Below are 15,344 nucleotides of genomic sequence, written 5' to 3'. Positions count from 1 at the left end.
CACACGAGATAATATTGTCTTGACAATTTTTCATCTTTCACTCCTTGCATTGCTCTCCAAGGTGTGATAGTCATATCTTCTAGAAGCTGCTTTATTTCAGGACCTGATTTACTGCTGCTACATATCAATGGCTTAGACTTTTTGACCTTCTAGTTTTTAATGCCAATGTTTTCCCACATGCTAAAAATATCATTAATCAACTCCCATACATCTCCAGTTCTAAATGCCAACTGGAAAATGTTATCAACACCTCTGAATAAATCACTAATGTTGCCGCCTTTTCCACCTTTTGAATTAATTTTATCTTCAATTTGATAGCCTATTTCCATACAACATTCCTTTTGGAAATCTACAGTAACATTTATCCTATCCCCACCGCAATTTTTCTTGAAATTCACTATGAATAAATCTAACCCATTGGATGAAAGTCATAGACATCCTATATTCATTATCTGAATTATGACCCCATGTCACTAACTTTGCTTCTGTATCTGATAAACCAAAATAAATGATACATTTCATTGTTTCAAAACGTGGGTTATTAGGATATTCCTCCATCAATTGTCTTTGAACTTTTACAGGATGGCTCCCCACAAGCACATAATAATTGTATTCAAAAAAATTTGACTTATCAAATGATTCTTTGTTGGGAACTTGAACTGGATCAATAAGAACCACATAACTAACCACATGAGCATATGGATTATACCTCATCAATGTCTTCAAATTGTGAACATGCAGATGATGTGGCTTTTTGACTTGATATTGACATTGTTCTTCACTTGCCTTATAGGTTTCTCTGACATTAAGCTAAAATGTACGACCACCATCAATTAAGTTTCTCTTTGTGAAATTCTATCGAATGGCATTTTGTTTTGTTTTGATAATGCCATCCTCTAAATCAGCTCCTGGTGTAATGATTTCTCTGCTTTCTTTTGAAGTTTCACTAGGTTCTTGACTACTGGTAATGACTACTTCAAAATCTTCAACTTTACTTTTCTTCTTCATAACATTCTCATCATTAACTGTAACAAATTTATTCTTGGGCATTGTTACTTTTGGTCTTTTACGGCTCTTCTCAGTTCCAATGTCATCTTTAGTAACGGAAACATATGCTTCACTATCAGTTTCAACTTCATCGTCTTCAAAATTAATTTGTCTACCCTTGCTAGATTTATCCACTAGAGGCCTTTTTTCTGATCCCTTGGATGTAGTTTTGTAGCATCATCAATTACTACATTTTGCTTGTTTTCCATATCTTCTTCTGACACTGAGTAGAAACTGCTGACAACTTTCATAATATCATGCTTTATGAAATGAATGCCTCCCAACTTAATTGAACTATTTTCAACAAAATTCTTCCAAACAAAATATCATATGTCAATAAAAACAAAGTAAAAAAATATAGTGCGATAGTTACAAGAACGCAAAATACAAATATAAATAACAATACTTACGATGTTTTGTTTCATCTCATTTACGATTTGTTTACACAACTTTGTAGATACCTCTCTTGTGTCATACAATGAATATGAGTCAGTATTTAATCCTTTCATGTGACTTGGGAGGTTTTGTACTTATGTAAGCAACTTCAGTGTCCGATACCGAACACATATCTATCACTCTTCCCATCACCTCATAAATTCCATTATCATTCGGTATATCAATATATAGATATATATTCACATTTTGGCTTTCTCTTTCTTTCACATACCAAATTCTTGATGGAAATTTCACTTCTTTTGAATTCTTCCAGTATAAAATCATCTTCTTATCATTTGAGGCACTTGAAATATTTGTATCCATGAGCTCAGGTAGAGTTCGTTCACCAATGCTTTTTGAAGATCCACCTTTAAGAGTCTTTGGTCCAGAAAGGTTCACATAAATTTTCTTTGATGCCATTTTCCTAAAAAAAGAAACACATAAATCAGTAAATAATGAAAACATGTTAACTTAAATTAACAATGAAAATATATCATAAATTTTTAATTTGTATAATCAGATCATTGAAATTAAAAAAATATTAATACTAAGAAAATCACCCGCCACCCCGCGGGCAGGCGGGCCGCCGAGGTGGCGCGGGGGGAGGCTGTGGCAACAACTTCTACATTTTTTGCCACATTGATCTCCTTCTCCGTCTTTAATCTACCCCTCAAGGGGGAGGCTGAGGGGTAGATTGAAGATGGAGAAGGAGATCAATGTGGCGAGAAATGGTAGAAGTTGTTGCCATAGCCTCCCCCCGCGCCACCCCGGCGGCCCACCCGCCTGCGTGGTGGCTGCTAAGGTGGCGTGGGGGGCTGCCACAGCCTTCTCCCTGTGCCACCCCGGCGGCCCACCGGGCGGGGTAGCACGAGGGGGGCTGCAGCAACAACTTCTACCCCTCAGCCTCCCCCTTGAGGGGTATATTGAAGACGAAGAAGGAGATCAATATGAAGAGAAATGGTAGAAGTCCCCTGGCGCCACCCCGTCAGCTCGCCCACCCACGGGGTGGCGGGCAATTCCAAGAATCGTCCAACCCTCACGGGTGGGCGGGCAGGCCGCTTGGGTGGTGCGGGGTGGGGCTGCCGCAGCCCCACCCCGCGCCACCCCGGCGGCCTACCTGCCCACCCGTGGGGGTTGAGCCCCACCCCGCACCACCCCAACGGCCCTCTCGCACATCCGCGGGGGTTGGGCGATTCTGGGCTGCCCACCCCACGCCACCCTGGTGGCCCACCCCCCACCCACAAGGGTTGGGCGATTCCCAGAATCGCCCAACCCCGCAGGCTAACTGACGAGTAGCCGGGGTGGCACGGGGTGGGGCTGCGGCAACCCACCCACCCCCCGGCGGGCGGGCAGGCCGCCTGGGTGGCGGCGGGGTGGGGTTGCGGCAGCGCACCCGCGCCACCCCGGCGGCCTGCCCACCTGCATTGTGGCGGGCGATTCTGAGAATCGCCATGCCATAACGCGGGCAAGCGGGCGGGCAGGCGGGGTGGCACGGGGTGGGCTATCGCAGTCCCACCCCGGCGGCCCGCCCGCCTACATTGTGGCGGGTGATTTTGAGAATCGCCCTGCCACCCCACGGTCAGGTGGGCCAGTCATGCTCATTGCCCCTAACCTACAGGCTTGTTTGGCCATCGTGAGCTTTACCAGACCCACCATGCTCACAACAGACGTATTAGTTAATTTGGCTTGCAAAAAGTTTTAATTTAAAAAAAAAAAAAAAAAAAAATCTACTTCATTGCAAGAAAAATTTAACTAACCTTTCAATTGCGAGAATTCTTCGTTGAATATGTTGTTGATAGCAATGTAGCTGCTCCACAAATTCGCTCCAAGTCTAGAAAACCTTGATGTGATGTGAGTAATAGTGATAATGAAATTTATTATATATGTGAAATTACGGAGATGTTTTACTATATGGTTAATGTGGGATTAATTTGTTTTAAAAAAATTCAACATGTTAATTTTTTTATGTCGACGAAGGAAAATATGATAAAGCGAATATTATGGAATTGTTTTACGTGGGGTGAATGTGGGATTAATTTGTTTTAGAATGTATTATAAAAATTTAAAAAAAATGCAATTGTTTAGTAAATATTATATACTTTAACTATTAAAATAATTTAGGTAGAAGTTGTAGTTTACAATTTTAACTTTAATGATTTATTTCATAAAAAAATTTAGTTTACATTTTTCAATAAATTGCAGAATAAAATAATGAAGGGAAATAAATACAACAAACTTTTTGGAGGGAAATATTTTTGTGAAACTTTTTGGAGGGAAAATTTCATTCTCTAAGGTATATAATGTCTTTAGGAGACTCTCTATTTGTATCATTCAACATCTTCTATTTGAAAGGGATGGTTTGTCCTGATAGTGAAGTTTCTATTTGTACAGCATCAACATCTTCATCGCGTAACAACTCTATTCATATTGATGAATATAGTGGGAATTCTTCCACTATGAATAGAAAGTCAATTCTTCCACTTAGTCTCGATCCTAAGGACTATGAGAGCAGCACTGATGAAAGAGGGGATGGAGAATTTCAAATAAATAAAGAGTCACAGATTCCACTTAGTCCTAATTCTAAGGACTATGAAAGTAGCAGTGATGAAGAGCATGATGACAAATTTCAAAATAATGGAGTGTCACGGTGTCCACTTAGTTCTAATTCTAAGGACTATGAGAGCAACAGTGATGAAGAGCATGATGATGAAGTTCAAAAGAATGGAGTGTCCCGGTGTCCACTTAGTCCTAATTCTAAGGACTATGAGAGCAGCAGTGATGAAGAGCATGATATCGAATTTCAAAAGAATGGAGTGTCAAAGTGTCCACTTAGTCCTAATTCTAAGGACTATGAGAGCAGTAGTGATGAAGAGCATGATGATGAATTTCAAAAGTATGGAGTGTCACGGTGTCCACTTAGTCCTAATTCTAAGGACTATGAGAGCAGCAGTGATGAAGAGCGGGATGATGAATTTCAAAAGAATGGAGTGTCACGGTGTCCACTTAGTCCTAATTCTAAGGACTATGAGAGCAGCAGTGATGAAGAGCATGATGGTGAAGTTCAAAAGAATGGAGTGTCACAATGTCCACTTAGTCCTAATTCTAACAACTATGAGAGCAGCAGTGTTGAAGAGCATGATGATGAATTTCAAATGAATGGAGTGTCACGGTGTCCACTTAGTCCTAATTCTAACGACTATGAGAGCAGCAGTGATGAAGGACAGGATGATGCACTTAGTCCTAATTCTAATGAGTATAAAGGTAGCAATGACAAAGGACAAGATGTAGCATTTTCAGTAAGTAAACAATCACATTTTCGACGTAGTCCTAATTCTATGGACTATGAGAGCAGCACTGACAATGCACATGAGGAAGAATATCCAATAAACATCGAGTCAAATTTTCCAGTCAGTCTGAATTCTAAGAACTATGAAAATAGCACTGAAGAAGCGAAAGATGAAGAATATTATCCAAGTCAGTATTTGAAAAGCACAGCTGATCATAGTGTGGATAACATTCCTCTTAATGATGATGAAAATCCTTATACAAATGATGATCCAATGATGGAGATGTTGCCAAGAAATATTGTATCGAGGAGTAGGAGCAGACCTTTTCGTATCAATGCAAGATGTTCTAGTTATAAAAGGGGTAGAGCAGAATACCTGACGAGAAGTTCTATCAGCGCTCTCATTTCAAGTGAATGTTGCCAAAAAGATTGCTTGAAATATATGAATTTCAAATTTGCATTAGAGAGCAGGAAGAGATGTCAATGAATAAAAGCATGCCAAATTCATATTTAGTTGGGTGCATGCAATCTACATTGTCAAGTTATGATTATCATATTAGGACTTTATTTATCTGTAGAAAATCTTTCAAAATGTTTCATTCGATTGGGAATTTTTGTCTCTCGAGAATTCAAGAAAATTTGGAAAAGGATCCTGTTATCACCCCAAGAAAATCTCATAGGTTGTATCTCAGAGATGCTCGGGAACATTACAAAAATCAACTAAACGTTGGAAATGGATGAATGGAAGGAATGATGCTTGTCCAAGCCAGATAACCATTTCTACTATGCTTAACTCCAGACATGGGTGAACACCCCCAGACTACAAGGCTTTAGACCACCAATTACTCACATTTTAAGGAATAGGTGAATATGGAGAATACACGACCACACCAGTAGATGCACAAGACCATATGATGGCCGGCTACAACCAGTAAAAAGGTCTACAAATCTATTTCCTAATGCACAGACAGGATGACAGCTCTCTGGCACTAAATAAACAGAAACCTGCATAACGCATTCAATGATACATACAAGATTCTAACATAGAGGTGGGATGACAGCCCCTCAAATGCTAAATATCAAGAGCACATGAAACTGCATAACAGGCACAACCTAGAATAGAGAAGAAGTGGAAAGTGAGCAATTAACAACAAAAGAAGCTTGTATTAGCTGAAAATGAAGACCAGACGCTGCAAGTATCAAAGTAGTTACAGTCTCCAGAAGTTGAACCTTACATCAAAACAACAACCATCAACCCCTATTACATCTATTTTCTGGGTATATATAGAGTTTCTTTACAAATATCAAGAGCACATGAAACTGCATAACATGCACAGCCTAGAACAAAGAAGAAGTGGAAAGTGAGCAATTAACAGCAAAAGAAGCTTGTATTAGCTGAAAATGAAGACCAGAAGCTGCAAGTATCAAAGTAGTTACAGTCTCCAGAAGCTGAACCTTACATCAAAACAACAACCATCAACCCCTATTACATCTATTTTCTGGGTATATATAGAGTTTCTTTACAAATATTTTTTGCTATTCTAGGCGTGGAGGGGTCATAATTGACCACCAACTACTTTAACTCTCTGATGGAGTCTCTGCTACAATCTGCTTGCTTTAATGAATGAATTTGACGTTCTCTGGTGCTCTGTTGTCCTTCTCGAGCAGGTGGAGTGTTGTCTGAAAGAAGCTCCATAACTGATAAATGTTGCGTTCTGCTCGAGTCTGGTCCTTTCCTTCTCGGCCATTCTTCATGTTAAATGCGGTTGTTGAGGATCTATTACGCCGAGAGCTGGATACTGGATGAGGACAGTATGGCAGAGGCATGAGTATGACGGGAACAAATATCAGCCGTTGGATCGCGCAGATGAATGGCGGATATGACTCGGCGGGAGATATCAGGAGGAAACGGGAGCGAACAAACGTGAGCCGTTAGATCTCTAGCGGACAGATCTGACGGCCATCGGGCAGGAAAGATACACGGGAGATATGAGAGAGAAATAGGCGTGGGCCGTTGGATCTTGTCGGGACTGATCGGATGGCGGAGGAGTGATCGCAATATCGCATTGCCAGAAGTCAAGGGGTTTGGGCCTTTACGCACACATGGATGCGATTTTGGGATAGCGATTAGATCGCATCATAATATCGCATTGGCGGAAGTCAAGGGAAGGAGAGAATGACTGTTGTGATGGAAAAGGGCTGGCGAAAAGCACACAGTCATGTGATTGCGGTTACATGACGGTTCAAACTTAGTGCTCGAAGGCCGGAAGAAATATGGATTTACACAAGGTTACAAAGGTAAAACGAAGATCGCAGGAGTATGAGAATATAGGCAGAGTGAAGGGGAAACAACAGAGGCAGCAGGGTGAAAGGGAGTAAGCGAGGTGAAGGAGAAGGAGGACAATAACTAGTGCATGCCTCTTTTGAGTAAGAAACCAAGGACCGAGCTTACTTCCACTCTTTGAAAATCAGCAACATGTAGCAGAGCTGACACTGGCTCCTTCTGGGGATGAGATCCTCCCTGTGAGGTCTCAAGAACTGCAAACCAATGCCTTCATGCAAAACAAGCTTAAAACGTTTGCTTAGTATTCCATTGGGCATGGAGTCTAATTAAGTCTACGCTAAAACCTGTAAAAGAGCATGCTTACAATTATTAAGGCTCGAAAACCTTAAACAACATAAATCTTCAAAAACTGGCCATCCACTGGACCATCAAAACTGTTTCTCCTCCTCTCAGTCGGCCTATCAGCCGGTTCATTAAAAATCTACAAAATTGGATTGATTTGATCTTCTACCTCAAAGAGTTTAGGGCATTTGATCTTATTAGGTAGAGATGGATTATATTTCACCCCCTCTTTGTATGCTCTCATCCTTGGATGTTCTTCATGCGAGCCTTTGTACACCTAATGAATAACAATGGTTGTTGTGTACTTGTTTGTGTCATATGTGGCCTACACAATTAATATAAATGGTAAACCAATGTATTCTGGTGTGTGGGACACAAAGACTTCATCTGCTCCTGCATCTTTCTTAGAACAGTCCACATCCAAGGAGTTGTCCCAAAACTGTGCATCCTCTTCCTCTGTGATCTGGCAAACTACCCTTTCAAGCTGTGTGGAGGCCACCTGGGCAGGCTTCGGAATATCAAGACTGAGATTATCCATATCAGCCTTGGGCATTGAATTATGGCCTACCTCAGTGTCTAGGCGGCAACCATGAGGGACTGTCACTTGGACAGATAGAGAAGCATAAGATGATGGGGAACTGACTTCACCCTTTTTAATCACTGAGCTGGGGATAACTGCAGGTTGTTCAATTTGCAGATTTTCATAGTCATTGGAAGCTGGGCTGGCTTCAAGCTCAAATTCTTCGAGGATGGTGGGACCTGCTGCTGACTGCTTCTATTGATAAGCTTGTTGTTCTGCAGGTACAACAAACTCGTGAGAAATGCCTTTGGATAATGACTTTTCATAGGCAGCTCTGGTTAAGAACGGGGCGCTGCCCTTATCTTCCATACCATGGACCTCATCCTCTTCTTCACACTACTCTTCCTCCATGACTATACTCTGGAGAAGGGTCTTCACCCTTCGGTCTTCGTTAACATCTTTGCTTCTCTGCAAAACCTGCAACTGCTCCTGTGCTCCTCTATGTAGATTTGGATTTGGAAGAGAAAAGGCATCAGGAGCTCCTACTTCCTTAGAATGTTGCTCAACTCTTAATCTGGAAACTCTAGAGGCTAATGCCTCTATCATCCTGGCTAATTTATCGATCTTAGGATTTGAGGATGATGAGAGCTCACCCCTCTGTCTTCTCCTATCACCATCACCTCCGAGCCTATCTACAGCTATGATGTTTGATTCTACTTCAAAGGTTGCATCTTGCATATCAGCCAAAGAAGCACATCCTCTTTCTCTTAACAGCAGGCAGAATTGAGAATCAAAGGCATTAGCATAAGTGATCATAGCAGAAGTAGGGGTGGGTTTCACTTCATATGGTATTTTGTTGTACATATGGTTGAATCTCTTGTTGAAATCGGACAACAGCTCACCATTCTCCCTCTGCAAGTTCCCAAATTCAGTATGATAAAAGAGCAGATCTTTCTTATCCCCCCAATGCCTTAAGAACACATCATCTAAGGCCTCAATATCTGCTATAGACCTAGGGGTTAACTCTCTGAACCATTTTCTAGCTTCTCCCTCTAGGCTTTGGACAAAAACCCTCATCCACACATCATCCTCATTGATATCTAGGTTATCAGCATAGCAATAAAAAGACTCAAGGTGCTCTTCAACTGTTACTCCCTCTGTACCAATAAACCTAGGCATGTATTTTTGATAATCTCCTGTAGGCATGGCATTCAAAGGGACAGGAAAGACCAAGGGTCCATACCTAGCAGCAACAATTCTTTCTATCTTTGTAGGAGCTTGCTAACCTACCGTGACTGAGGTAGATGAAAGGATATTGGTAGACTGAGTAGTATGGATCAATGAAATGGATAACAGAGACAGAGGAATATGATAGACAGCATGGGATGCTTTCTTTGGAGAGAGATCCAAAGGGGAACTAAATGAACAAGGAGCTTTATGAATCTCTGAAGCTAATTCTTCTTTAGCGGAGATACATAAGATTTTTTAGGCTTACCTGATCCTGATGCTCCTTTCTATGATGCTTTCTTCTGCTTAACGATATTCTCAGGATCATGCACTTGGTCACCTGGTGACTTTTGAGGATTTCTTCGAGCATGCCTCACAAATTGAGCCAGAACTGCAATGTGGAGTCACCAAAGGTTGGTCTTCCTCCAGTGGAGTCGCCAGACAGATGATTACAACCAGAAATGTGCCCAGATTTTGTCTATCATCAAAATCTGGAACTATGTCGTTTTCCCAGGGAAGCTGAGCTTCAATCTCCTCTCCCCGGCAACGGCGCCATTTAATGTTATCACCCCAAGAAACTCTCATAGGTTGTATCTCGGAGATGCTCGAGAACATTACAAAACTCAACTAAACATTGGAAATGGATTAATGGAAGGAATGATGCTTGTCCAAGCCAGATAACCACTTCTACTATGCTTAACTCCAGACATGGGTGAACACCCCCAGACTACAAGGCTTTAGACCACCAATTACTCATAGTTTAAGGAATAGGTGAATATGGAGAATACTGACCACACCAGCAGATGCATAAGACCATGTGATGGCCAGCTGCAACCAATAAAAAGGTCTACAAATCTATTTCCTAATGCACAGACAGGATGACAGCTCTCTGGTACTAAATAAACAGAAACCTACATAAAACATTCAATGATACATACAAGATTTTAACACATAGGTGGGATGACAGCCCCTCAAATGCTAAATATCAAGAGCACATGAAACTGCATAACAGGCACAACCTAGAACAGAGAAGAAGTGGAAAGTGAGCAATTAACAGCAAAAGAAGCTTGTATTGGCTGAAAATGAAGACCAGACGCTGCAAGTATCAAAGTAGTTACAGTCTCTAGAAGTTGAACCTTACATCAAAACAACAACCATCAACCCCTATTACATCTATTTTCTGGGTATATATAGAGTTTCTTTACAAATATATTTTTCTATTCTAGGCGTGGAGGGGTCATAGTTGACCACCAACCGCTTTAATTCTCTGATGGAGTCTCTGCTACAATCTGCTTGCTTTAATGAATGAATTTGACGTTCTCTGGTGCTCTGTTTTCCTTCTCGAGCAGGTGGAGTGTTTTCTGAAAGAAGCTCCATAACTAATAAATGTTGCATTCGGCTCGAAACTGGTCCTTTCCTTCTCAACCATTCTTCATGTTAAATGCGATTGTTGAGGATCTATTATGCTGAGAGCTGGATACTGGCCACCTTCTTCCTTCGGATGCACGGGACAGGCTATGGATGAGGACAGTATGGTGGAGGCATGAGTATGACGGGAACAAATATCAGCTGTTGGATCGCACAGATGAATAGCGGATATGACTCAGCGGGAGATATCAGGAGGAAACGGGAGCGAAAAAACGTGAGCCGTTAGATCTCTAGCGGACAGATCCGACGACCATCGGGCAGGAAAGATACACGGGAGATATGAGAGCGAAATAGGCGTGGGCCATTGGATCTTGTTGGGATTGATCGGATGGCGGAGGAGCGATTGCAATATCGCATCGACGAAAGTCAAGGGGTTTGGCCCTTTACGCACACATGGATGCGATTTGCGATAGCGATTAGATCGCATCGCAATTTTGCATCGGCGGAAGTCAAGGGAAGGAGAGAATGACTATTGTGACGGAAAAGGGCTGGCGAAAAGCACACGGTCATGTGATTGCGGTTACATGACGGTTCAAACTTAGTGCTCAGGGGCCGGAAGAAATATGGATTTATACAGGGTTACAGAGGTAAAACGAAGATTGCAGGAGTATGAGAATATAAGCGGAGTGAAGGGGAAACAACGGAGGTAGCGAGGTGAAAGGGAGTAAGCGAGGTGAAAGAGAAGGAGGACGATAACTAGTGCAGACCTCTTCTGATTAAGAAACCAAGGACCGAGCTTACTTCCACTCTTTGAAAATCAGCAACATGTAGCAGAGCTAACAGATCCCACATTTTATTCAGAAGTACGTCATAAAAGACAGTTTGGGCCATTATCAAAAACTGTAATGTCATGGATGAAAGATTTATTTTCAAAGCATGGAGAGTGTATGCCAAATAGAGAGACAATACATATTCCAAATAATTTTTCAAGACAAGAAATCTACAACTTATACAAAGAATATGCAGAAGGTGCCGAGGGACATGGTCGGTTTATTACATATCAATATTTTGTGAAGGTATGGAAGAAAGAATTCAACAATGTCTGTATTCCTAAGAAGACAAGGATGGAGATTTGCAGTACATGTGCTTCTCTTAAATCAAAAAGGGACAAAAGTGAAGGGTCAGAAAGAGGTAAGCATTCATAACTTTAAGTTTTAAAATTGTATAGTCATCAACCATGAAAACATATTTCTTAATGGCTTTCTTTTATGTTGTGTAGATTCAATTGTCAAAGAACTTCACGAGCATCGTGAACAACAAATAAATGAAAGGAAAAAGTTGTACAAGCATCGAAAGAAGTGTTATGATAATCCAAATAAATATTTGGGTTTGATAATGATGGTATGGACCAGAAGAAAACACTTTTATCACATTTTGTTTCCACACCCAAAAATTTACAAGAGGAAAATTTTATTCAGTGTCACTTGGTCGGTTGTATGGCCTTCAATGGAAAAATGTTGCCAAGGGTGTACTTCACAACTCAAAATATTCATAATGATGCAAATCTGACCATAACCATAATTCATGATGTGCTTTCTCATTGGTCTGGTAATCTTCCTGAAATTTTGTATTCACAATTGGACAACACTTGCCGTGAAAACAAAAATCAGGTTGTTTTTGGATATCTAAACATGCTTGTTGAATTGAGAATTTTTCAGAAGGTAAAGGTTGGTTTCCTTCTTGTTGGGCACACTCATGACCATATTGATTAGATGTTCAATCGTTTTTCAGTCACATTGAGGAGGAAGGAAGTTGGGAGCTTGCCATCATTAATTGAATGTATTAAGAAATCATACATGCCAGAGCCTACTTTTGATGTGTTGGAAGAAACTGTTGACATGTGAAGGTTTATTCTGGGATCATATGGTGAGGGGAAATGCATTGAACAACTTAATGACATTAGCTTCCAACATCAATTTCGTATCAAAAAAATTGGTGGGAAAACACTAATATAGGGCATTACAATCAATTGGTGAAGTTCCTAATGCACACAGACAAAATAGAGATATAAATTATTCTGATTTCCTAGAAGAAATTAGAAAGTGTATTAGATATACATATGAGTACTTTGACATTGGTGATTCAGTTTGGTGGGAGTCATTTTTCAATAATCAAAGTGATATCATTTCAACAACAACAAATGAAGATATACCTTTGAAAAATCCATTTATTTGGCCACAAAATGTGTCGAATGAACATGAGGGAATAAACATTGTTGAACATCAACAATCTCAAGGTATTATTAATTCTTCACAGAGGAAAGAGAGATGTATATTGGTTCCAGAAGATATCGTGCACAACATGAAGCCATGGAAGACTTTTATAAGGGTTCAGTACAAGATATTAAGGAGGGTTACATGATCGCAGTGCTAGCAGATGGAGATCCCAATGGCTATCCATTATGGGTTGCTAAAGTTATAAAGGTCTTTACAAAAAATGAGGATGTTACAAGTGTTGAAGTAAATTGGTATGCCACAAATACACACCCATTCAATGGTGTGTATAAGCCAGAGATGGTAGTTGACAAAAAAAATGGTGGAAAGAGAAAAAGGAAGGGTACAAATATAAATCGCCGCCGCACATACATATTAAAATTGGAGGATGTTGACATACTTGTTTATGACTTCAATTTAACAAAAAGAGGAACTCTTCGCTTCAAGACGATAGAGATTTTGAAAAGGTTGTTACTAGAAGGAACAGTGTTGAGATGGGAGTCTGCTAAAACCATTCGTAGATCTAGAAGAATTTTGAAACCTGAAATAGTGGGCATGCATGTGGACTCAGATGGGGCACTAGTTGATGAAAGAGAAGAATATGGAACATCTTCGCCAGCATCCAGTCACTCATTTGAAGATGTGAATTCTGATGGTGTGCAAGAAAATATGAATGATTTTGAATAATTGTTTAAGACAGTTTATATCACTGATGTTTGCATCATATCTTGAAATAAAATTTTTGATTTCCATATGGTGTTAAATGAGAAGTTATGAGTCATTTTTATATTGTTGGATTATATGTCTTAATTATGATAATTTTTATTGTTTAAAATATCTACAATGCAACATTAAATTAGATATATAATGTATGTTTCATTCAATATACAAATAATGACCTTTGAATTCATTTAGTGATATATTTTGTTCATAATGTCATGGTTTTTTAATTTTATGGTTGAAAATTTTCAATTTCTTTTGTATCTGGCATGTTATGGTTGAACATGTTGAATTTATACTTAGGAAAGAAAAATGTTATTCTACCAAAAACATTAGTGTGTTTTTTTCCTCATAAACAACTTTGTTTGGCACATAAAAATTCGGTTTTACTAGCATTTTTAAAAATGTTGAAGATTGACCCTAAAAAAAAATCATCGTTCCAGTATCATCACTTTTTCTGTTTCAAGCTGTTTTTTGCACAAAAATTTTGTTTTCACTGCCATTTTTAAAACATGTTCAAAATTGACCCCTAAAAAAAACATCATTTTAGTAGCCATACTTTTCGTTTTTAGCACTGTTTTTTATGTTTTTTTTGGGGTTTTTAGGCCAGAGTTCCCGTTTTGAGTTTATAGTTCCTGTTTCAAAGTTTACATTGTTTCCTTAGGATTCAGACATGAGACCACCTAGCCCTTTCCATTCCCATAAAGATGGTTATCCACATATGGATAAATTCTATAGCTCACCATGTGGTATAAATGATAGTCTCCTTCTAATTATGTTGGAAGATGATAAAGTGAGCAACGTATTCTTAAAAGAACCATATTATGATGTAGTTTCTTTGTAATTTGCTTGTTTTGAAATTCATTTGCTAATATTTTACGCAATTTTTTATGCATGTTGTTTGAAATTTCTATCATCATACCAATTTCATGAATAAAGGATTGATTATTGTTGTTAAATAGATGACTATGCAATAACTACCTCCAAATTCGATTATGAAGAATTTGCTAGAAAAAATAACTTATGGCATTTCACTTTTACATCTTATGGTTTTCCAATACAAGAAGAGTTGAGGCCAAGAGTGAATCACAAAATCATTAGTGATCCTTGTTAGAAGTTGAAAATGGGTGATTTAATTGAATTTAGTATGTCAAGGCCACATACACTTTTGACTGAATACAGGAAAGAAATAAGTTGAATGTTTTGGTGCAGATGAATTGTCAGGATGAAACAAGCCATATGTTAGGAAAGAATTCACAAGTTGTAGCTATGAAATCACTTATGTAGCAACTGGCCAATTGCTTTTGGAGTGAATTATAAAGAATGGTGACCAAAATAATTACTTTGTTGAATTTCATTCAACAACAAGGTTCAATGTCATTACACCAATATGCTTGTTATGAGCTTAACATGTCACTTATGGAAATTGAAACTGGGTGGGAAGGATAACAATCATTCCTAACAACCACCAGATATAAGCCCAATTGAAAATTTTCTTTGTGGAGCTTATAATTAATATCATGATTACCACAATTTTTTTTGTAGCAAATTCATTCTACTCTTTGAATAATTTAAAGTAAATTATTTTAACAATGCTAGGATATAGGTATGGATAACTAGGAAAGGAAGTTTTTGGATTGTCTGGGCTATTTCGATTCTCATCTTTCTATTTTAGATATTTAGAGAAAATTATGTATTCAAATATGAACTCAATTCAAATCAAACTAAAATATAGAAGCCTAATTATGAAGATGTTTCTCTCTCCACTATCTTGCAATGATGTTATTTTTTTAAAATTATACTTGAACTTCACTAATAATAACATGGATTTATATATTTCTT

This window comes from Pinus tabuliformis, chromosome 1_1 (assembly GCF_031772625.1).
Source record: "Pinus tabuliformis cultivar Carrire ecotype Pingquan chromosome 1_1, CPIR1, whole genome shotgun sequence".
In the NCBI taxonomy this organism is placed as follows: Eukaryota; Viridiplantae; Streptophyta; class Pinopsida; order Pinales; family Pinaceae; genus Pinus; species Pinus tabuliformis.
This window is presented reverse-complemented; position numbering follows the sequence as displayed.